The sequence below is a fragment of the Mustela putorius genome, unplaced genomic scaffold (assembly GCF_011764305.1).
Source record: "Mustela putorius furo isolate JIRA1106 unplaced genomic scaffold, ASM1176430v1.1 tig00001333_pilon_pilon_pilon, whole genome shotgun sequence".
NCBI classification, from domain to species: Eukaryota; Metazoa; Chordata; class Mammalia; order Carnivora; family Mustelidae; genus Mustela; species Mustela putorius.
Window position 1 is genome coordinate 89,618 of NW_025421697.1, and position 24,544 is coordinate 114,161.

Here is a 24,544-nt window from a genome sequence, read left to right on the forward strand (position 1 = left end):
TAATAAAAATTGCATAGTGCATTCAAAAATGATGAGTACAATGGGGAAAAAGAAAAATTAGATCAGGGTGAGAAAAATCAAGGTTGCTAGGCAGGGGATGGGGAGTTAAAAATTTTAATAGGAAGATCAGGGTAGTTACAATGAAGCTGACAATTGAACAAAGGTATGAAAAGGTGATGAATTTGCCCAGAACTATCAGCAATAAGGTCACTCCAGACAAAGGAATTGGCTATCTTGAAGGCCATAAGGTTGGATCGTCCCTGGCATATCTGAGGAATAGCAAGGAGGCCACTGTGAGGGACTGAAGAGTAGCAGGGAAAGAGGTCACAGAGGTTAAATGAGTGGCTAGATCATGTAAAAGCTTAGAAGTCATTGTAAAACTCTGGCTTTTATATTTGGAAACTTACTGTGTGATAGAATTTCTGCTAATAACTGAGAGTTCAAATGTCCATTAAATTTCAAGGATTCTTTTTCTTGTAAGACAGAATAAAGAAAAAGAGTTCATATTTTCACATGGTGTGACAAATGCACAGAGATCCAAGTGTAGGAAGCTATGGGAGCACAGAAGAAGGCTCTAAAATCACACCAATATATTTGATGTCTGTGACTAAATATAAACATAGGGTTTGTTTCTCTTGGTTAAATGCCTAGTAGTAAAATGGCTATTCGTGTAACTGCAACATATTTTGCATTTAAAATATTTTCACTATTTTCCAAAGTTGTGGTATCAGGATATATGCCAACAACCGTTTAGATTTTTTCTTGATTCTCAATCTAGCTCAGACGAAGTACAATTAGCCTTTATAATTTTATCCATTCTAATAGATATGTAAGCATGTCTCATTATGATTTTAATTTGTATTTCTTTAATGTCTAAATGTTGAGAAATTTGTCATGTGCTTATAAGCCATCCATGTCTCTTCAATAATTTTCTTCACATGTAAAATTGGATACTCTGTTTGGTTATTAGTAAGGTATTTTATTTTTTTCATTTTTTAATAATCAGAGTTGATGTCCATTATCAGATATATAATTTGCAAATCTCTTCTCCATCTTTATGGTTTCTCAATGGAGCTTTGATAGCTGTGTCTTTCAAGAAATATGCTACTTCTTGACTGGTACACGGAGGTATGAATCGAACATTATCAATGTTGACCTTTGCAAAGAAAATCATGGCTTAAGATATATGTAGTCTGCGGTTGTTGGGAGTGTTCTGTAATATCAAGCATATCTAGTTAGTTGATAATTTTGTTCAAGTCTTACATATCTTACCAATTTGATGACCATTTGTCTATATAATCTTAAAATAAAGGTGTTGAAATTTTTTTCCATTTCTCTTCTAAGGTGTTTTGTTCTCCAAGAAATTAAATGCATGATTATCACACAATTATAAAATACTTGTGTCAAGAATTTTTATTCAAATTTAATAAGAGAAGCAGATATTAAAACTAGTTCACATGGTTATGTGGGATATAAGCAGAGTTGTGCAGCAGAAGTGCTCTGGGCCCATAATTTGGGATATAGAATTTATGTTTTCTAATGAAAAATCACTAACTTGCATTATTGTTAACAAGAATCTTGTGCATTACCATCAGTTTTCTACATTATAACCTCTTGCTCTACAGTTTGTAAATAACTTTGTCTATAGCAAGCTAATAAACGGGGTGACTCCAATGGATTGAGATAATCTCGAGAGTTTCTGCTACATAATGCCAAGGACTCCATTGAAAGGACACCTAAGAATTTATTTTGCCCAAAAATTTGATCATTTTTTTCACTGTCCTTACCTATTTTCCAAACCTAGTCCTTTTGCGTCACCTTTCAGTCTACGGACAACCCTGTATCTGACTGACTTGTTAATTCTGGGAATGTCTTGCAGATTAATTTGCTTTCCAGAGGTGGTTCCTCTAGTTGATGTCTAAGAACCCTAATTAGTTAAGAAAACTTTTTTTAACATTTTCATTGCTATTTATTATTATTCTTATTATTGCTAATATCTCTATTATAAATAATTCACAAGGGCATCTTTCTGACAAAAGACAAAGAGCTGGCTACTAGTAGAAAAAGTACATTTGACTCTGTCAGTGAAAGTGGTAAAGGTATTTGAGAAAATAAGGCAAAGCACTGGAATGATGTGTTAAAACTTTAAATATTATAGACACATTTACTTAATTTCTAATACTGTTGTTGCTTATAATTAAATAAGATGTTTTCCATGAACCATGCATTACAGCAAATATATTGTTTATACAGATTAAATTTTCATCAAAAGGGACGCCTGGGTGGCTCAGTTGGTTAAGCAGCTGCCTTTGGCTCAGGTCATGATCCCAGCGTCCTGGGATTGAGTCCCGCATCGGGCTCCTTGCTCGGCCGGGAGCCTGCTTCTCCCTCTGCCTCTTCCTGCCATTCTGTCTGCCTCTGCTTGCTCTCTCGCCCACTCTCTCTGATAAATAAATAAAATCTTAAAATAAATAAATTAATTTTCATCAAAAAATTGTAAGTGTATTTATTATAAGATCATGATCAGCATATTGCAGATGAGAAAAGTGAAATTTAGAAAAGTATGTCTCTTCTAATCCCTCATACAATATCTGGCCTAGATAGAAGGATATACTATCACAGTTGAGGAAGATAATTGAGATTACTTAAAATGATAAACTTTACTGTATAGGGTTTTTTAAAAGTTTGCCACAGATTCAGTTTCTTTTAAAATATATATCTATTTTGTGCAAATATAATGCACTGAGAAGTAAAAAGAAAGTGATATATCAGTGCTACCAACTTATGGCTATAATATCATCACCTTATTTATGAACAATGAAATAGTGTGCAATATTTAAATAAATTTAAATAAATTCCTATTTATTTTATATATTTAAAATTTAAATAAATTCCTATTTTTTTATTATTAAAGAAATTCCTCTAACAAACACTATGTTTTGAAGTTTACTAGCAGGAAAGTGTTGTACTACATGGAAGTAATCAGAAAATATGATCTAAAATTCTGCTTTCAAGGCCGCCTGGGTGGCTCAGGGGGTTAAAATTCTGCTTTCAAGAAGCTATAACAGTAAGTACTGAGCATTAGCTATTATATGCTATGTATGAATAACTGAAATCTACATTTGAAACTAATGGTACACTATACGTTAACTAATTGAATTTTAAAAAGTTAATTAAAAAAACCCACTATTTTGTAAAACAATATTCCCAACAGGCTCTTTTGCTTTAAAATAATCACTTTGTAACGAGAGTGATTACTTTTGTCTAGCCAATTCTTACATCACTGTTTATCCCTTCCCTGCTTTATCCCTTCCCAGTATCAATAAAGGCTCACTTGGGTTACCTAGAAGCCATGAGAAAGCTTGTCATAAATCTGGCTGGTTTTCACCTGCAATTTGACCACCATGTGCACAGGGCAGTCTATTGATAAAGGCTTTATTGCAATAAATTGCAAATATATGGATGATTTTGAATTCTCTTTCTTGAGGTCTTGTTTCATGAGAATAAATTTAGGGTGGCTTATTGGAATGGTTGTTATTAACATATTTTCATAGTTTTAAGTACATGGAATTGTAAAATAGATTAATGAATGTGGCATTACTGACAACTGTCCTCACTTTGAAATCAAATTACAGTGTACTAAGATGAGGAAGCAAAGCAGATTTGGGATTATGAGTGAAATAATTTAAAAAAGTATTAGGGGTATGATCAGACTATTGGGTAATTCAGTAGAAAAATGTCAACTGATTGAGATTCTGTGTTCCCTGATTTCAGAGAGAAGTTAAGATAAATAAGTAACACGAGGAGACTAGGAAGCCAAACATAAGTGATAATTTTGTGCCAGGGTGCGTATACATCAGTTTATCTTCTTGTTTTACCACTAAGGTTGCTCCTAGAGGAGAGTTTAAATATGTGTTGGAGCTAATCTCTGTGGATGACACAAGAAACCACATCCTAAAGCTCTCCCTGAAACACCCCTTATGATTTCAATGTAATTTGGTTTTTGCATTTTTAGAAATAACAAAATACTTTGCAAACTCATCTACTTTATTACCACCACAAGTGAGTCAGCTGACTCCACATTTTAACACAGTGACAGTCACAGAGGAATGGAGGAATGAGTAGAGTTATCAATATATGTGCTTTTAAGAAGTGTGACAGGGTAGCAGCTTTTTCCAGGAACCAAAACATGGGTCAGCAGCTGTGCAGGAAAAGTGATGGAATAAATGATTCGTTTCAGAGGAGTTCTATAACATATTAGTTCTATAATGTATCTTCAGCACCCAATTACCCGCTTTGATCTAAAGATAAGGATTTACAGTTAAGGTCCCATTTATGATTTGACTGGTAGGGTCTGAATCATGTTTACTATTGTTTTGACTATTACTTGAAACCTATAGTAGTACTTGGGATATCTGTTGTGTATTCTGTGAACATGTGCTATTTTTAGATTAGATAATTCCTGTCTCGAACCCCTGTTAATTTGTTTTTGTTTATTTGATAGTGGTTTCAGTAAATGGATATATCTGAAAAATTGCAAAGCCACTATTATAATGTTATTATTATATATAGCATGGAATTGCACATTCCTCCTTTGAATCTGACAGAGATTCACCATATCCTTAACAATTTGGGAAAAACATGCTATTATTTTTCTTTATAAAATTTCTCCTTTCAGGCTGTGATGGTTGTCATCAGCAGTAACTCCTCTGAAGGCTTTGTCAAAAGAGTTGAAAAAACTGGAAAGGTGTGAATGAAGCTGTTTGCTGAATATAAAGAAAAGAGCATTGAAGTACAATTCACACTCTTACTTCTCCTTCTATGCTTTCAGATGTTTGACATTTGAAAATTTTGCTTCTAGAAGAGATGCCCTATATAATTCTTTCTTTAAGGAGCAAGTTGCTTTTATAATTTTCTTTTACTATTCTACCATTCAAGTATTTCCATTTAAATTAAATTCAATACCATTTAAAAAAAAATCAAAAGTGCAGCCAGTATTCAATTCTTGGACTAAATAATTTTAGAAAGCTTTGTGTTATTGAACCTACGGGGTTTTTCTGTAGTTTTAACTCTTTCTTTCTGTGATTTTTCCCATTAGTCACGTAAGTGACTGCAATATAACAGACATTGAGGATAAAGAAGGACTGAATAGAACAATCCTTGGCCTTATGAATTTGAGAATCTAGCAAGGGAGTCAAACAATTCGATCATTCAGAGACAATTTATTGAGTGCCTGGCCTAAGATGGGCACAACAAAACCCTAGCCCAGAGGAATCATTTTAATGGGAGAGATAGATAATAGGTAAGCCAACTTTAAAAAGGAAAAAATCGTACTGGTTTTTCTTTAATAGTGATGCATATTTGAACTAAATAAGCACTTTTTAGAAAGAGCAGTGATTGAGAAGAGGTTTTGTAACTGAGTGGTCCGAAAGTGCCTCCCTGAAAAAGTCTGTGTTGAACAGATTTCTGAATAATATCAGCTAGGAAGCTGCGTAAAAATCTCAGGGATGGGTGATTTTTCCAGTCAAAAAACTGTAAAGGCTCCAAAGTCACAATACAGCTATAAGTTTCTCTAATAAAGTAGCTTCTGACAAAGAATGAGAAGAAATAACTAACCCAGGTTTGAAAGAAAAGGGACAGACCTTCTATGGAATTAATATTTAATTAAAGCTCTAAAGGACAAAAATACAATAGAGCAAAATTCTGGTGACGCTGATATACCTAATGAAAGTTCATAAACATGGTGCGGGTAGCAAAGAGTGTGTGGGAATGTTGGATAAGAACAGTGGGGAAGAGTCATCCCTGAACATGTTCTTAAATGAAGCAATTCTTGTGTTGTTTTAAAGGGTCAATTGGAGTTTGCCTAAATGATTAGAGAAGGATGCCTCGGCTTATGGAAGTTCAAAGCCATAAAGATGTGATAAACTACTGCAGATATTTTCATGTATATTTGTTGTTGCTTCTAGTAATGGTGATCTAAAAACTCCTACTTAAGACAACTTAAAAATCCAGACAAAATAGCTTTTAAAGTTAAAAATATCAGAATGATTATAAAAATAAGTGAGGGATTACTGGGCCAAAATACGAAACACAATGAGAGTCTAGAGATATATGCCTGAAGCCATTTTAGCTATGAGAGCATTTGAAACTGCTAAAACACACTGAACTGTGTTTTTAATAGACACATGATACTAGAGAAACAAAATTCAAAATTCAGCAGCAATCAAATTTGAAAACTTTGGTACAACCAAATTTAAGTTGAGATCCCCAAAGCACAAGGAGAAGCAGAAATAAGACTATAGCCTACCTTGCCTTCTGTGTAAACTGAGAAAGTCAATCACTGAATTTGGAATATGATTGTCTTGTAGAGTCTCAGATATAAGAGAAAATCGTGCCAAGAAGGACCATACCATTATTATAGCTCTTAATTAACCCTACTCAATAAGAGTTTCAAATATAATGTCTTGAACATAGCAAAATGTAACAAAGCACACAAAGAAAAACCATTAACAAGATTTGATAGACAAAATGGGATTAAGTATGATGTGAAAATGATCAATAAAGATTGTAAAATGGCTTGATTACTCTGCTCAAAGAAATGAGAGGGGAAGCAAATTGAACAAAAAACTGAAACTAAAAATGATATTGAGAAAGATTTTATAAATGAATTAAATGGATACTCTAGAATTTTTAAGATATGACAGCTAATTTAAGATACCACAGGGGTGCCTGGGTGGCTCACTTAATTAAACCTCCAATTCTTTTTCCTTTTTTTTTTTTTAACACCTTAATTTTATTTTATTTCTTTCATTTTGGGTCAGGTCATGATGTCAGGGATGTGAAATAGAGCCCAGAGTTGGGCTCTGTGCTGAGCCTGGAGCCTGCTTAAGATTCCTTTCCCTTCTTTTTCTATCCCTCCCTGCGCTCTCAGTTGCTCGCTCTCTCTTGCTTGCAAATAAATAGATAGATATATAGATAGTAGACAAAGCAAAATAGAAGCAGATTATGAACACAAATATAAAGATTTTGAAATGAAAACAAGTTCAATATAAAATAGAGAAGACCTACACAGCTAAAAGTTCATTCAGAAAATCTACTATTCAAGAAGTCAGTATGACACAATGTTAAGATATCAAAAGATTTGAGCATGTACTTTACAGAACGGGTAATCCAAATGGCCACTCATATATAAAAACTGTTTATCTTTATTATGAATCTGGAATTAAATTAAATTAAATTAAAAATACATTAAAACCTAGAATGACATACTATTACACACTTAGCATATTGGGCAACAGTGAAAATGTCTTGCAAGAATGTGAAGGAATGACAGTGCACATAATAAAAACATATGAGGTAAGTTGGACAATATTTAGAAAACTTAAAAATTAAAAATAAAATTTGGTCCATTTCTAGGAATACAATATGGAACTAAATGAATATTTTCACTAGGATATGCAAACAGATGATTATAGTTATTTCATTCATAACAGCAAATCAGTAGTGGTATATTTGAACAATGTTACATTAAATAAGAGGGAATATTAACAAACTGGGAGGAGGGGCTAGGTTGTTATCATAAACAGATCTTCTATGGTGCTAATTATGTTCTATTTCTCAAAATCTTTAAGTTGAAAAAGTTTTCAAATTTATATCTAGATAGATAGATAGATAGATAGGTAGATGATAGATAGATATCCCAGAAGCTGCAATGCTAGGCTAAGACCAGGCTTTCAAGGGCTTTTCTATGCTCTACTAAATACTTTAAACCATTCATTATATCATAGCTCAGTGTTCAAATCTCCATTTGTTTCCTCAGTTTCCTAATATTTATCTTAAGGTGACCTGATCCAGACTTTTGATCACCTTTGTCTAAATATTTCTATTTTAACAAAGTCCTTTGGAACACTCAGAGACTAAAACTTAGAAAAACACTCTGATTGTTATCTCACTCGAGTGGAAAATATATAGTTACCCATTGACTAATGATATCCATGACATTTTTAATTCTTGGGAGCTTTTGGTTAAATGAATTTTTTAAGCTTCCTTTAAATGAAGCTTTAAGCCATCACCACATGAATAAAATTAAAGAACTAAATGAAAACAAGCCAAGTATTTACAGAGTAATAGAATGTGCAGTGGAAAGAGTACAATTCTGAAATCATAAAGCCTAAATTAGTGTGATGCATCTTTACTAGCCATGTAATCATAAACCAGTTATCTAAATGTGTTAGCCTCAGTTTTTTCACCCATGAAATGGTGATGATAATACTTATTATGCAGAGTTGTTGGTGTGGATGTAATGAAGCATGGAGCATGAGAGTCTCATATTCCATGCGAAAATGATAGCTATTTTTATACTTATAATAATTCTACTAATAGTAATTAAATTGTTCAAAATGATAATATTCATTTATATTGAGGCATTGTATTGACTATTCATAGACACATTTACCAAAATAAATTTCATTTTACTTTACCTTCTCTGAGGATATATATTCCCTAATTCAATATGAATCTCATTATGAATAATAATTATCATAATAAATATGCTGATTTTTCTTCTTTTTAGGGAAGTATCCTTTACTGTTGAACACAAAGAAACTTAAGCAAGTCTGTCTTATTCAAAATTTGCATGCTGCTTTCTTATGAAACTAGATTATAGAGTTGTATGAAATAAATTCATGCAGTTAAGACATTTATGTTTGGAAAAATGGGTGTCAGTTTAGTATTTCAAAAGAAGATTTTAAATTTAAACCTTAAAACTGAGCTCTTTCAGCCTTATTTATAGACCATCCTTCATGCTTCGTAAGTACTCCTTCATTGTAAACTAAGTAATAGTTTTTGTCACAGTGTAGATAACTAAAATGGATTTTATATTCTATTATTTCAGAGTTAGTTGCAGTTTCTACTTCCTTACTTCCTTTTTTGAAAAATAGATTAATTCTACAGAAAGTTTTTTCCAGCTTTATTAAAAAATAATCGACATATTATAATTTGTAAATATAAGAAATGATTTCTTATAACATTGCAAACATTTAACATTGTGTAAATTTTGTACAATTTGATAAATTGGCATACATCTGTATTGCAATATAATCTACATTAAAATGTTAATACATCTACTATCTCATATAGTTGCCACTATTTTTTATGCATGTATGGTAAGGGATTTTAAGATCTACTCTCTTAGCAACTTTTAAGTATATAGTACAGTAGAGATAAACTTCAGAGTTCTTGAGGGTTTTGTTCCAGACCGCATCAATAAAGTGATTATCTCAATAAACTAAGTCAAATTATTATTATTTTTTTTGGTTTCCCAGTGCAAATAAAAACTTATGTTTCCCAGTGCATATAAAAAATAAACACTATACTGTACTGTTCAAAAGCACTATGCCTTTAAGGAAAAACAATATATATTCCTTAAGTAAACTAGTTCTGAGTTTTCAGTGGGTCATAATTACTGATCACAGATCACCATAACAAATACAATAATAATGAAAAAACTTGAAATATTGCAAGAATTACCATCATGTGACAGAGAGACACAAAATGAACAAATGTTGTTAGAAAAATGGTGGCAGCAGACCTATTTTATACAAGATTGCTATAAACTTTCAACTTGTAAGAATGTGATATATGCAAAGTTTAATAAAGGGAAGCACAATAAAAATGGATGTATATATTATTAACTCTGATCATCATGCTGTACATTAGATCCCCAGAGCTTTTTCATATTATAGTTGCAAGTTTGTACCCTTTGACCACCTTACTCCACCCCAGGTTCACCTCTTGTCAACTCAACTCTAAGTTTCCATTAGTTTGCTTTTTCTTCAGATTCTGTATGTAAGGGATATCTTAATACATAAATTAAAATATACATAAAATCTTTGAAATATTTCACTCAGTATAATACCTTCAAGATCCATACATGCTGTTGTAAATGGCAGTATTTCTTAATTTTTCATGGTTCAGTAGTATTCCATAGTATATATTTACCATACTTATTTTATCCATTCATCCATTAATGGATACTGAAGTTATTTCCATCTCTTGCTTAGAGTTAATAATTTTATAATGAACATAAGAGTGGAGATATGTCTTCGAATAGTGACTTCGTTTCCTTTAGATATATACCTAGAGGTGGGATTACTGAATCATATGTTAATTTTACTTTTAATAATATGAATAATCTCCATACTTTTTTCCATACACATTTATATCCCTATCACAGTGCATAAGTTCCCCATTTTCCCCAATATTTACCAAAATTGGTTAGTTTTAATTTTTTGTTAGTATATATTCTAATAGGTAGTAATATCTTGTTGTGTTTTTCAGAGGTAAACAACAACAACAACAACAAAATGACTTTGCCCTGAGCTTTTACGTTGAGCACTTTTTAATGCTCCTGTTGGTCATTTATATAACATTTTTGAAAAAAAAAGTCTATTCAGATCCTTTTGCTATTTTTTAATTATATATATTTTTCTATTTGTATCTGTTGGTTATTAACCTCTTTTCAGATATAAGATTTGTAAGTATTTTCTTCCATTCTGTGGATTGTGTTTTCATTCCCCCCCCACCTTTTTTTTTGGCAATGCAGAAACTTTAGTTTGATGTAATACCATTTATTTATTTTTGCTTCTTTTCCTTCTGTTTTTGGCCTGGTATCCAAACAACTATTGGCAAGACCAATGTCAAGGAGAATTTTTCCTATGTTTTCCTTTAGGAAATTTAGTTTCATGCATCACATTTAAGTCTTTAATCTATTTCAAGTTAAGATTTATGAGTGATATGAGGTTCAAGTTTCATGCTGGTTTGTGTGACTATTCAGTTTTAAATATCATTTATTGAACAGACTATCTTTACCCATTATATATGTTGGCCCCTGTCAAATATTAGGTGACTGTATCAAAGGATTTATTTCTGGACTCTCAATTCTGTTCAACTTGTTTATTGGTCTGTTTTTATGCCAGTATACTTTATTGTTTTGAGCATGAGGGCTTTGTAGTATAGTTTCAAATCAAGAAGTGTAATTTCGCTTCTTCATTCTTTCGCAGAACTGCTTTATTTTTTGTCTTTTATGGTGTCATAAATTTTAGGATTCTTTACTTACTTCTGTGAAAAAAATATTGGATTTTTTAAAAAGATTATTTATTTATTTATTTGACAGAGAGAGATGACAAGCAGGCAGAGAGGCAGGCAGAGAGAGAAGAGTTAGAAGCTTCCTGCTGAGCTGAAAGCCTGATGCAGGGCTCGATCCCAGAACCCTGGGATCATGACCTGAGCCGAAGGCAGCGGCTTAACCCACTGAGCCACCCAGGCGCCCCTAACATTGGATTTTTGATAGGAATTGAATTTACAGATGGTTTTCAGTAGTATGGACATTTTAACAATATTAATTCTTACCATTCATAAATATGAGCTATGTTTCCATTTATGTCTCCTTAAAATTCTTTATCAATGTCATAGTTTATGGGGTACAGATCTTTCATCTTCTTAGTTAAATCTTTTCCTAAGTATTTTATTATTTTTGATGCTATTGTGAATTAGATTGTTCTCTTTATTTTTTCAGATAGTTCATCATTAGAGTGTTAAAATGCTCCTGTCTTGTGCTTACTTTGGCAGCACATATACTGAAATTGGAATGATGCAGAGAAGATTAGCATGATCACTGAGCAAGGATGACATGAAAAACTATTTTAAAAAAAACGAAACAAAACAAAAATCCTGTCTTTTATATATCGATCTTGTATTTGGCAGCTTTATTAAATTTGTTTACTCCATGCGGGTATCATGCACCGAGCTGCGGAGACTAGCTCAGGCAAGCAGTAGCAGCATACCTAAACCCAACTCTGATTTCCCAATGAATGCTGTGCTTTCCCATGGGAGAGGCCCAGGAAAAGCGGCTTTCGCTGTATGCGGGTTACTCCCCCCACGATACTGGGCTCAGGCAAACAGCAGCAGCCCGCAGAACATTTCTCAGCGAATGCTGTGCTTTCGCAGAGGCATTGGCTTGGAGCGAACAGCACTTCGCTGCTGCTTCCTCAGCAAGGCTTCAGTCGCGTCAGGGAAGAAGAGCTGCGGGAGAGCTTGTGTCTCTTGGGCCTTGCTTTCCCGGGCTCCATGTTTGCATCCTGGGTTCACCCTGCCAGGCCGAACTAAGCAGACACAGCCACAACTCTGCAGTAGCGTGCGTAGCCTAGGATGGCACTCTATGCACACTACCATCTCCCAGTGTAGGCATCGCTTGGCCTTTTACTCTGGCGCTCAGGCGGATTCTCGGAGTAGGCCAGTGCTTTCCCCACAGGAAAGGAGAAGTGACCGGATCCCTGCACACCGCCCGTGCACTGAATAGGGAGCTTTGGGGGACTGTCCCCACTCCTTCCCCTTAATCCCCGTGCCTCCGCGAAGCCTCCACATCATGGAGGAGGACGGCATCTGACTCCACGTTATTTCAGGGAGCTGTTTCCGCGAGGTCAGCGTAGGCGCCTGGTGGCTAGCGCATGTCTGCCCCAGGGACAGGTGGCCAAGGAGCTACCTTCTCCTTGAGCCCAGAGGCTCAGGACAGGCATGCTTTCTGCCCAGACTCCTTCCTAAGAGTGGAGCACGCGCCCTGCCATACTAATCCCCTCCTGTCTCCTTAGCAGCCAGGCTTCTGTCTCTCTGCACAGGGAGCGGGTGATATTTGTATTGCCGGCTCTCCTGCTTCGCAACCCATTCCAGACCAGAAGGCCAACGGCTCCTGCTCTTCTCCCCGGGCAGCGTGCTGCACCTTCCACTGACATGCTCCTGGGTACCCCAGTGAAAAACGTGTCCCTTTCCTTAAGGCTCTTTCCACAGGCGCCACCGCGCTTCTATCTCAGGCATAGGTGATGACCAGGCGTAGAGGATTTCGCTCCATGCGAGTTTATTACACCGTGCTGAGGAGACCAGCTCAGGCAAACAGGAGCATTCCCTCAGACCGGACTCTGATTTCCCAAAGAATGCTGTGCTTTCCCAGAGGGGATGCCAGGGCAAAGAGGCTTTCGCTCTATGCGGGTTTCTCCCATCGTGCTGCGAATACTAGGCTAAGGCAAGCAGCAACAGCAGCCCTCAGAACCGACTCTGATTTCCCAGCGACTGCTATGCTTTCTCAGAGGTTTTCAGCTTGGCACGAACCGCACTTCACTGCTGCTTCCTCAGAAAGGCTTTGGGTGTTCACTCTGCGCGGCAGGGAAGAAGAGCCGCGGGAGAGCTGGTGCCTCTTGGGACTTGCTTTCCTGGGCTCTGACTTTGCGCCCGGGATTCAACTTGCTATTCGGAACTAAGCAGACACAGTCACAACCCTGCAGCAGCGTGCTTGGCCTAGCATGGCACTCTATGCCTATTACCATGTCCTGGGGTAGGTTAGGCATTGCTTTTGGCTCCGGCTCTCAGGCAGACTCAGGGTCTGCCAGTGCATTCACCACAGGAGAGAGGAGGCGACAGGATCCCTACACACGGCCCGTGCACACACTAGGGAGCTTTGGGGAACTATGCCCACTCCTTCCCCTTAAACCCCGTGCCTCCTCCAAGCTTCCACATCCTGGAGGAAGATGGCATCTGACTGCCCGTTATTTTGGAGCTTTTCTGCGAGTTCAGCGTAGGCGCCTGGTGGCTAGAGCGTGTCTGCCCCAGGGCCAGGTGGCCAAGAAGCTGCTGTCTCCTTGGGCCCAGAGGCTCAGGACAGGCATGCTTTCTGCCCAGACTCCTTCCTAAGAGTGGAGAATGCGCCTCTGCCCTAGTCGTCTCCTCATGTCTCCTTAGCAGCCAGGCTTCCATCTCACCGCACAGGGAGCGGGTGACTCTTGTCTTGCACCGGCCGGCTGTTCGTGCCTAGGCAGACTATCCTGCTTCCCGAGTGCAACCCCGTCCCCAAGGCCAAGTGCTTCTGTTTCTCAAGGGGCGGTGTGCTGCGCCTTTCCCACACTTGGCTTCAGTCTCAGGCAGATGGGATGCTGGGAAGAAGAGTATTTCGCTCCATGCGGGTATCTTCCACCGAGTTGTGGAGACTAGCTCAGGCAAGCAGCAACAGCATCCCCAAACCCAACTCTTATTTCCCAAGGAACGAGGTGCTTTCCCAGGGAAGATGCCCAGGCATAGAGGCTTTTGCTGGATGAGTGTTTCTCCAACCGAGAGACGGGGCTCAGGCAAGCAGCAGCAGCCCGCAGAACATTTCTAAGCGAATGCTGTGCTTTCGCAGAGGCTTTGGCTTGGAGCGAACAGCACTTCGCTGCTGCTTCCTCCGCAAGGCTTCAGTCGCGTCAGGGAAGAAGAGCTGTGGGAGAGCTGGTGCCTCTTGGGCCTTGTTTTCCCGGGCTCCATGATCGCGTTTTGGTTTCACCATGCCAGGCCGAACTATGCAGACACAGCCACAACCCTGCAGTACCGTGCATAGCCTAGGATGGCACTCTATGCACACTACCATCTCCCAGTGTAGGCTTCGCTTGGCCTTTTACTCTGGCGCTCAGGCGGATACTTGGACTAGGCCATTGCTTTCCCCACAGGAAAGGAGAGGTGACAGGATCCCTGCACACAGCCCGTGCACTAAATAGGGAGCTTTGGGGGACTGTGCCCACTCCTTTCCCTTAAACCCCGTGCCTCCTGCAAGCTTCCACATCCTGGAAGAAGACGGCACCTGACTCCCCGTTATTTCAGGGAGCTGTTTCCGCGAGGTCAGCGTAGGCGCCTGGTGGCTACCGAATGTCTGCCCCAGGGCCAGGTGGCCAAGGAGCTGCAGTCTCCTTGGGCCCAGAGGCTCAGGACAGGCATGCTTTCTGCCCAGACTCCTTCCTAAGAGTGGAGCACGCGCCTCTGCCCTAGTCGTCTCCTCATGTCTCCTTAGCAGCCAGGCTTCCATCTCACCGCACAGGGAGCGGGTGACTCTTGTCTTGCACCGGCCGGCTGTTCGTGCCTCGGCAGGCTATCCTGCTTCCCGAGTTTTTCCGGCCCCAAGGCCAAGGGCTCCTTCTCCTCTCCGGGGGAGGTGTGCTAAGCCTTCCCCACACTTGGCTTCACTGTCATGCAGAGGGGATGCTGGGAAGAAGAGTATTTCGCTCCAGGCGTGTATCTTCCACCGAGCTGGGGAGACTAGCTCAGCCAAGCAGCAACAGCATCCCCAAACCCAACTCTGATTTCCCAAGGAACGCTGTGCGTTCCCAGGGGAGATTTCCAGGAATAGAGTCTTTTGCTGGATGAGGGTTTCTCCCACCGAGAGACTGGGCTCAGGCAAGCAGCAGCAGCCCGCAGAATATTTCTCAGCGAATGCTGTGCTTTCTCAGAGGGTTTGGCTTGGAGCGAACAGCATTTCGCTGCTGCTTCCTCCGCAAGACTTCAGACGCGTCAGGGAAGAAGAGCTGTGGGAGAGCTGGTGTCTCTTGGGCCTTGTTTTCCCGGTCTCCATGATCGCGTTCTGGGTTCACCCTGCCAGGCCGAACTATGCAGACACAGCCACAACCCTGCAGTACCGTGCGTAGCCTAGGATGGCACTCTATGCACACTACCATCTCCCAGTGTAGACTTCGCTTGGCCTTTTACTCTGGCGCTCAGGCGGATACTTGGACTAGGCCATTGCTTTCCCCACAGGAAAGGAGAGGTGACAGGATCCCTGCACACCGCCCGTGCACTAAATAGGGAGCTTTTGGGGACTGTGCCCACTCCTTTCCCTTAAACCCGTGCCTCCTGCAAGCTTCCACATCCTGGAAGAAGACGGCACCTGACTCCCCGTTATTTCAGGGAGCTTTTCTCCGAGGTCAGCGTAGGTGCCTGGTGGCTAGCGCATGTCTTCCCCACGGACAGGTGGCCAAGGAGCTGCTCTCTCCTTGGGCCCAGAGGTTCAGGACAGGCATGCTTTCTGCCCAGACTCCTTCCTAAGAGTGGAGCAGGCGGCCTGCCCTACTCATCCCCTCCTGTCTCCTTAACAGCCAGGCTTCTGTCTCTCTGCACTGGGAGTGGGTGATACTTGTATTGCCGGCTCTCCTGCTTCGCAACCCTTTCCAGACCAGAAGGCCAACGGCTCTTGCTCTTCTCCCCGGGCAACCTACTGCACCTTCCACTGACATGCTCCTGGGGACCGCAGTGAAAAACGTGTCCCTTTCCTTAAGGCTCTTTCCACAGGCGCCACCGCGCTTCTCTCTCAGGCAGAGGGGATGCCCAGGCATAGAGGATTTCGCTCCATGCGGTTTTATTACACCGTGCTGAGGAGACCAGCTCAGGCAAACAGGAGCATCTCTCAGACCGGACTCTGATTTCCCAAAGAATGCTGTGCTTTCCCAGAGGGGATGCCAGGGCAAAGAGGCTTTCGCTCTATGCGGGTTTCTCCCATCGTGCTGCGAATACTAGGCTAAGGCAAGCAGCAACAGCAGCCCTCAGAACCGACTCTGATTTCCCAGCGACTGCTATGCTTTCTCAGAGGTTTTCAGCTTGGCACGAACCGCACTTCACTGCTGCTTCCTCAGAAAGGCTTTGGGTGTTCACTCTGCGCGGCAGGGAAGAAGAGCCGCGGGAGAGCTGGTGCCTCTTGGGACTTGCTTTCCTGGGCTCTGACTTTGCGCCCGGGATTCAACTTGCTATTCGGAACTAAGCAGACACAGTCACAACCCTGCAGCAGCGTGCTTGGCCTAGCATGGCACTCTATGCCTATTACCATGTCCTGGGGTAGGTTAGGCATTGCTTTTGGCTCCGGCTCTCAGGCAGACTCAGGGTCTGCCAGTGCATTCACCACAGGAGAGAGGAGGCGACAGGATCCCTACACACGGCCCGTGCACACACTAGGGAGCTTTGGGGAACTATGCCCACTCCTTCCCCTTAAACCCCGTGCCTCCTCCAAGCTTCCACATCCTGGAGGAAGATGGCATCTGACTGCCCGTTATTTTGGAGCTGTTTCTGCGAGTTCAGCGTAGGCGCCTGGTGGCTAGAGCGTGTCTGCCCAAGGGCCAGGTGGCCAAGAAGCTGCTGTCTCCTTGGGCCCAGAGGCTCAGGACAGGCATGCTTTCTGCCCAGACTCCTTCCTAAGAGTGGAGAATGCGCCTCTGCCCTAGTCGTCTCCTCATGTCTCCTTAGCAGCCAGGCTTCCATCTCACCGCACAGGGAGCGGGTGACTCTTGTCTTGCACCGGCCGGCTGTTCGTGCCTAGGCAGACTATCCTGCTTCCCGAGTGTTTCCCGTCCCCAAGGCCAAGTGCTTCTGTTTCTCAAGGGGCGGTGTGCTGCGCCTTTCCCACACTTGGCTTCAGTCTCAGGCAGATGGGATGCTGGGAAGAAGAGTATTTCGCTCCATGCGGGTATCTTCCACCGAGTTGTGGAGACTAGCTCAGGCAAGCAGCAACAGCATCCCCAAACCCAACTCTTATTTCCCAAGGAACGAGGTGCTTTCCCAGGGAAGATGCCCAGGCATAGAGGCTTTTGCTGGATGAGTGTTTCTCCAACCGAGAGACGGGGCTCATGCAAGCAGCAGCAGCCCGCAGAACATTTCTAAGCGAATGCTGTGCTTTCGCAGAGGCTTTGGCTTGGAGCGAACAGCACTTCGCTGCTGCTTCCTCCGCAAGGCTTCAGTCGCGTCAGGGAAGAAGAGCTGTGGGAGAGCTGGTGCCTCTTGGGCCTTGTTTTCCCGGGCTCCATGATCGCGTTTTGGTTTCACCATGCCAGGCCGAACTATGTAGACACAGCCACAACCCTGCAGTACCGTGCATAGCCTAGGATGGCACTCTATGCACACTACCATCTCCCAGTGTAGGCTTCGCTTGGCCTTTTACTCTGGCGCTCAGGCGGATACTTGGACTAGGCCATTGCTTTCCCCACAGGAAAGGAGAGGTGACAGGATCCCTGCACACAGCCCGTGCACTAAATAGGGAGCTTTGGGGGACTGTGCCCACTCCTTTCCCTTAAACCCCGTGCCTCCTGCAAGCTTCCACATCCTGGAAGAAGACCGCACCTGACTCCCCGTTATTTCAGGGAGCTGTTTCCGCGAGGTCAGCGTAGGCGCCTGGTGGCTAGCGCATGTCTGCCCCAGGGACAGGTGGCCAAGGAGCTGCTCTCTCCTTGGGCCCAGAGGCTCAGGACAGGCATGCTTTCTGCCCAGACTCTTTCGTAAGAGTGGAGCACGTCGCCTGCCCTACTCATCCCCTCCTGTCTCCTTAGCAGCCAGGCCCCTGTCTCTCTGCACTGGGAGTGGGTGATACTTGTATTTCTGGCTCTCCTGCTTCGCAACCCTTTCCAGACCAGAAGGCCAACGGCTCCTGCTCTTCTCCCCGGGCAGCGTGCTGCACCTTCCACTGACATGCTCCTGGGGACCCCAGTAAAAAACGTGTCCCTTTCCTTAAGGCTCTTTCCACAGGCACCACCGCGCTTCTCTCTCAGGCAGAGGGGATGCCCAGGCATAGAGGATTTCGCTCCATGCGGGTTTATTACACCGTGCTGAGGAGACCCGCTCCGGCAAACAGGAGCATCTCTCAGACCGGACTCTGATTTCCCAAAGAATGCTGTGCTTTCCCAGAGGGGATGCCAGGGCAAAGAGGCTTTCGCTGTATGCGGGTTTCTCCCATCGTGCTGCGAATACTAGGCTAAGGAATACAGCAACAGCAGCCCTCAGAACCGACTCTGATTTCCCAGCGACTGCTATGCTTTCTCAGAGGTTTTCAGCTTGGCACGAACCGCACTTCACTGCTGCTTCCTCAGAAAGGCTTTGGGTGTTCACTCTGCGTGGCAGGGATGAAGAGCCGCGGGAGAGCTGGTGCCTCTTGGGACTTGCTTTCCTGGGCTCTGACTTTGCGCCCGGGATTCACCTTGCTATTCGGAACTAAGCAGACACAGTCACAACCCTGCGGCAGCGTGCTTGGCCTAGCATGGCACTCTATGCCTATTACCATGTCCTGGGGTAGGTTCGGCTTTACTTTTGGCTCCGGTTCTCAGGCAGACTCGGGGTCTAGGCCAGTGCCTTCACGACAGGAGAGAGGAGGCGACAGGATCCCTGCACACGGCCCGTGCACACACTAGGGAGCTTTGGGGAACTATGCCCACTCCTTCCCCTTAAACCCCGTGACTCCTCCAAGCTTCCACATCCTGGAGGAAGATGGCATCTGACTGCCCGTTATTTTGGAGCTGTTGCTGCGAGTTCAGCGTAGGCGCCTGGTGGCTAGAGCGTGTCTGCCCCAGAGCCAGGTGGCCAAGAAGCTGCTGTCTCCTTGGGCCCAGAGGCTCAGGATAGGCATGCTTTCTGCCCAGACTCCTTCCTAAGAGTGGAGCACGCGCCTCTGCCCTAGTCGTCTCCTCATGTCTCCTTAGCAGCCAGGCTTCCATCTCACCGCACAGGGAGCGGGTGACTCTTGTCTTGCACCGGCCGGCTGTTCGTGCCTCGGCAGGCTATCCTGCTTCCCGAGTGTTTCCCGACCCCAAGGCCAAGTGCTTCTGTTTCTCTCCAGGGGCGGTGTGCTGCGCCTTTCCCACACTTGGCTTCAGTCTCAGGCAGAAGGGATGCTGGGAAGAAGAGTATTTCGCTCCATGCGGGTATCTTCCACCGAGCTGTGGAGACTAGCTCAGGCAAGCAGCAACAGCATCCCCAAACCCAACTCTTATTTCCCAAGGAACGCTGTGCTTTCCCAGGGGAGATGCCCAGGCATAGAGGCTTTTGCTGGATGAGTGTTTCTCCAACCGAGAGACGGGGCTCAGACAAGCAGCAGCAGCCCGCAGAACATTTCTAAGCGAATGCTGTGCTTTCGCAGAGGCTTTGGCTTGGAGCGAACAGCACTTCGCTGCTGCTTCCTCCGCAAGGCTTCAGTCGCGTCAGGGAAGAAGAGCTGTGGGAGAGCTGGTGCCTCTTGGGCCTTGTTTTCCCGGGCTCCATGATCGCGTTCTGGTTTCACCATGCCATGCCAACTATGCAGACACAGCCACAACCCTGCAGTACCGTGCATAGCCTAGGATGGCACTCTATGCACACTAACATCTCCCAGTGTAGGCTTCGCTTGGCCTTTTACTCTGGCGCTCAGGCGGATACTTGGACTAGGCCATTGCTTTCCCCACAGGAAAGGAGAGGTGACAGGATCCCTGCACACAGCCCGTGCACTAAATAGGGAGCTTTGGGGGACTGTGCCCACTCCTTTCCCTTAAACCCCGTGCCTCCTGCAAGCTTCCACATCCTGGAAGAAGACGGCACCTGAATCCCCGTTATTCCAGGGAGCTTTTCTCCGAGGTCAGCGTAGGCGCCTGGTGGCTAGCGCATGTCTGCCCTAGGGACAGGTGGCCAAGGAGCTGCTCTCTCCTTGGGACCAGAGGTTCAGGACAGGCATGCTTTCTGCCCAGACTCCTTCCTAAAAGTGGAGCAGGCGGCCTGCCCTACCCAATCCCTCCTGTCTCCTTAACAGCCAGGCTTCTGTCTCTCTGCACTGGGAGCGGGTGATACTTGTATTGCCGGCTCTCCTGCTTCGCAACCCTTTCCAGACCAGAAGGCCAGCGGCTCCTGCTCTTCTTCCCGGGCAGCGTACTGCACCTTCCACTGACATGCTCCTGGGGACCCCAGTGAAAAACGTGTCCCTTTCCTTAAGGCTCTTTCCACAGGTGCCACCGCGCTTCTCTCTCAGGCAGAGGGGATGCCCAGGCATAGAGGATTTCGCTCCATGCGGGTTTATTACACCGTGCTGAGGAGACCAGCTCAGGCAAACAGGAGCATCTCTCAGACCGGACTCTGATTTCCCAAAGAATGTTGTGCTTTCCCAGAGGGGATGCCAGGGCAAAGAGGCTTTCGCTCTATGCGGGTTTCTCCCATCGTGCTGCGAATACTAGGCTAAGGCAAGCAGCAACAGCAGCCCTCAGAACCGACTCTGATTTCCCAGCGACTGCTATGCTTTCTCAGAGGTTTTCAGCTTGGCACGAACCGCACTTCACTGCTGCTTCCTCAGAAAGGCTTTGGGTGTTCACTCTGCGCGGCAGGGAAGAAGAGCCGCGGGAGAGCTGGTGCCTCTTGGGACTTGCTTTCCTGGGCTCTGAATTTGCGCCCGGGATTCACCTTGCTATTCGGAACTAAGCAGACACAGTCACAACCCTGCAGCAGCGTGCTTGGCCTAGCATGGCACTCTATGCCTATTACCATGTCCTGGGGTAGGTTAGGCTTTGCTTTTGGCTCCGGCTCTCAGGCAGACTCGGGGTCTAGGCCAGTGCCTTCACCACAGGAGAGAGGAGGCGACAGGATCCCTGCACACGGCCCGTGCACACACTAGGGAGCTTTGGGGAACTATGCCCACTCCTTCCCCTTAAACCCCGTGCCTCCTCCAAGCTTCCACATCCTGGAGGAAGATGGCATCTGACTGCCCGTTATTTTGGAGCTGTTGCTGCGAGTTCAGCGTAGGCGCCTGGTGGCTAGCGCGTGTCTGCCCCAGGGCCAGGTGGCCAAGAAGCTGCTGTCTCCTTGGGCCCAGAGGCTCAGGACAGGCATGCTTTCTGCCCAGACTCCTTCCTAAGAATGGAGCACGCGCCTCTGCCCTAGTCGTCTCCTCATGTCTTCTTAGCAGCCAGGATTCCATCTCACCGCACAGGGAGCGGGTGACTCTTGTCTTGCACCGGCCGGCTGTTCGTGCCTCGGCAGGCTATCCTGCTTCCCGAGTGTTTCCCGTCCCCAAGGCCAAGTGCTTCTGTTTCTCTCCAGGGGCGGTGTGCTGCACCTTTCCCACACTTGGCTTCAGTCTCAGGCAGAAGGGATGCTGGGAAGAAGAGTATTTCGCTCCATGCGGGTATCTTCCACCGAGCTGTGGAGACTAGCTCAGGCAAGCAGCAACAGCATCCCCAAACCCAACTCTTATTTCCCAAGGAACGCTCTGCTTTCCCAGGGGAGATGCCCAGGCATAGAGGCTTTTGCTGGATGAGTGTTTCTCCAACCGGGAGACGTGGCTCAGGCAAGCAGCAGCAGCCCGCAGAACATTTCTAAGCGAATGCTGTGCTTTCGCAGAGGCTTTGGCTTGGAGCGAACAGCACTTCGCTGCTGCTTCCTCCGCAAGGCTTCAGTCGCGTCAGGGAAGAAGAGCTGTGGGAGAGCTGGTGCCTCTTGGGCCTTGTTTTCCCGGGCTCCATGATCGTGATCTGGTTTCACCATGCCAGGCCGAACTATGCAGACACAGCCACAACCCTGCAGTACCGTGCATAGCCTAGGATGGCACTCTATGCACACTACCATCTCCCAGTGTAGGCTTCGCTTGGCCTTTTACTCTGGCGCTCAGGCGGATACTTGGACTAGGCCATTGCTTTCCCCACAGGAAAGGAGAGGTGACAGGATCCCTGCACACAGCCCGTGCACTAAATAGGGAGCTTTGGGGGACTGTGCCCACTCCTTTCCCTTAAACCCCGTGCCTCCTGCAAGCTTCCACATCCTGGAAGAAGACGGCACCTGACTCCCCGTTATTTCAGGGAGCTGTTTCCGCGAGGTCAGCGTAGGCGGCTGCTGTCTACCGAATGTCTGCCCCAGGGCCAGGTGGCCAAGGAGCTGCTGTCTCCTTGGGCCCAGAGGCTCAGGACAGGCATGCTTTCTGCCCAGACTCCTTCCTAAGAGTGGAGCACGCGCCTCTGCCCTAGTCGTCTCCTCATGTCTCCTTAGCAGCCAGGCTTCCATCTCACCGCACTGGGAGTCGGTGACTCTTGTCTTGCCACCGGCCTGCTGTAGGTGCCGTGGTAGGCTATCCTGCTTCCGGATTTTTTCCGACCCCAAGGCCAAGGGCTCCTTCTCCTCTCCGGGGGCGGTGTGCTGCGCCTTCCCCACACTTGGCTTCACTGTCAGGCAGAGGGGATGCTGGGAAGAAGAGTATTTCGCTCCAGGCGGATATCTTCCACCGAGCTGTGGAGACTAGCTCAGGCAAGCAGAAACAGCATCCCCAAACCCAACTCTGATTTCCCAAGGAACGCTGTGCTTTTCCAGGGGAGATTTCCAGGCATAGAGGCTTTTGCTGGATGAGGGTTTCTCCCACCGAGAGACTGGGCTCAGGCAAGCAGCAGCAGCCCGCAGAACATTTCTAAGCGTCTGCTGTGCTTTCGCAGAGGGTTTGGCTTGGAGCGAACAGCACTTCGCTGCTGCTTCCTCCGCAAGGCTTCAGTCGCGTCAGGGAAGAAGAGCTGTGGGAGAGCTGGTTCCTCTTGAGCCTTGCTTTCCCGGGCTCCATGATCGCGTTCTGGGTTCACCCTGCCAGGCCGAACTATGCAGACACAGCCACAACCCTGCAGTACCGTGCGTAGCCTAGGATGGCACTCTATGCACACTACTATCTCTGGTGTAAGCATCGCTTGGCCTTTTACTCTGGCGCTAAGGCAGATTCTTGGACTAGGCCATTGCTTTCCCCACTGGAAAGGAGAGGTGACAGGATCCCTGCACACCGCCCGTGCACTAAATAGGGAGCTTTGGGGGACTGTGCCCACTCCTTTCCCTTAAACCCCGTGCCTCCTGCAAGCTTTCACATACTGGAAGAAGACAGCACCTGACTCCCCGTTATTTTAGGGAGCTGTTTCCGCGAGGTCAGCGTAGGCGCCTGGTGGCTAGCGCATGTCTGCCCCAGGGACAGGTGGCCAAGGAGCTGCTCTCTCCTTGGGCCCAGAGGTTCAGGACAGGCATGCTTTCTGCCCAGACTCCTTCGTAAGAGTGGAGCACGTGGCCTGCCCTACTCATCCCCTCCTGTCTCCTTAGCAGCCAGGCCCCTGTCTCTCTGCACTGGGAGCGGGTGATACTTGCATTTCCGGCTCTCCTGCTTCGCAACCCTTTCCAGACCAGAAGGCCAACGGCTCCTGCTCTTCTCCCCGGGCAGCGTGCTGCACCTTCCACTGACATGCTCCTGGGTACCCCAGTGAAAAACGTGTCCCTTTCCTTAAGGCTCTTTCCACAGGCGCCATCGCGCTTCTCTCTCAGGCAGAGGGGATGCCCAGGCATAGAAGATTTCGCTCCATGCGGGTTTATTACACCGTGCTGAGGAGACCCGCTCAGGCAAACAGGAGCATTCTTTCCCTCAGACAGGCTCTGATTTCCCAAAGAATGCTGTGCTTTCCCAGAGGGGATGCCAGGGCAAAGAGGCTTTCGCTCTATGCGGGTTTCTCCCATCGTGCTGCGAATACTAGGCTAAGGCAAGCAGCAACAGCAGCCCTCAGAAGCGACTCTGATTTCCCAGCGACTGCTATCCTTTCTCAGAGGTTTTCAGGTGGGCACGAACCGCACTTCACTGCTGCTTCCTCAGAAAGGCTTTTGGTGTTCACTCTGCGCGGCAGGGAAGAAGAGCCGCGGGAGAGCTGGTGCCTCTTGAGACTTGCTTTCCTGGGCTCTGACTGTTCGCCCGGGATTCACCTTGCTATTCGGAACTAAGCAGACACAGTCACAACCCTGCAGCAGCGTGCTTGGCCTAGCATGGCACTCTATGCCTATTACCATGTCCTGGGGTAGGTTAGGCTTTGCTTTTTGCTCCGGCTCTCAGGCAGACTCGGGGTCTAGGCCATTGCCTTCACCACAGGAGAGAGGAATCGACAGGATCCCTGCACACGGCCCGTGCACACACTAGGGAGCTTTG

The 24,544-nt window shown here is 45.3% G+C and overlaps 1 pseudogene; it reads left to right on the plus strand.

Annotated features, from left to right (window-relative positions):
* Positions 1-11,612: 11,612 nt before the first annotated feature.
* LOC123394074 lies at positions 11,613-11,704 on the plus strand (annotated as a pseudogene).
* Positions 11,705-24,544: the final 12,840 nt, after the last annotated feature.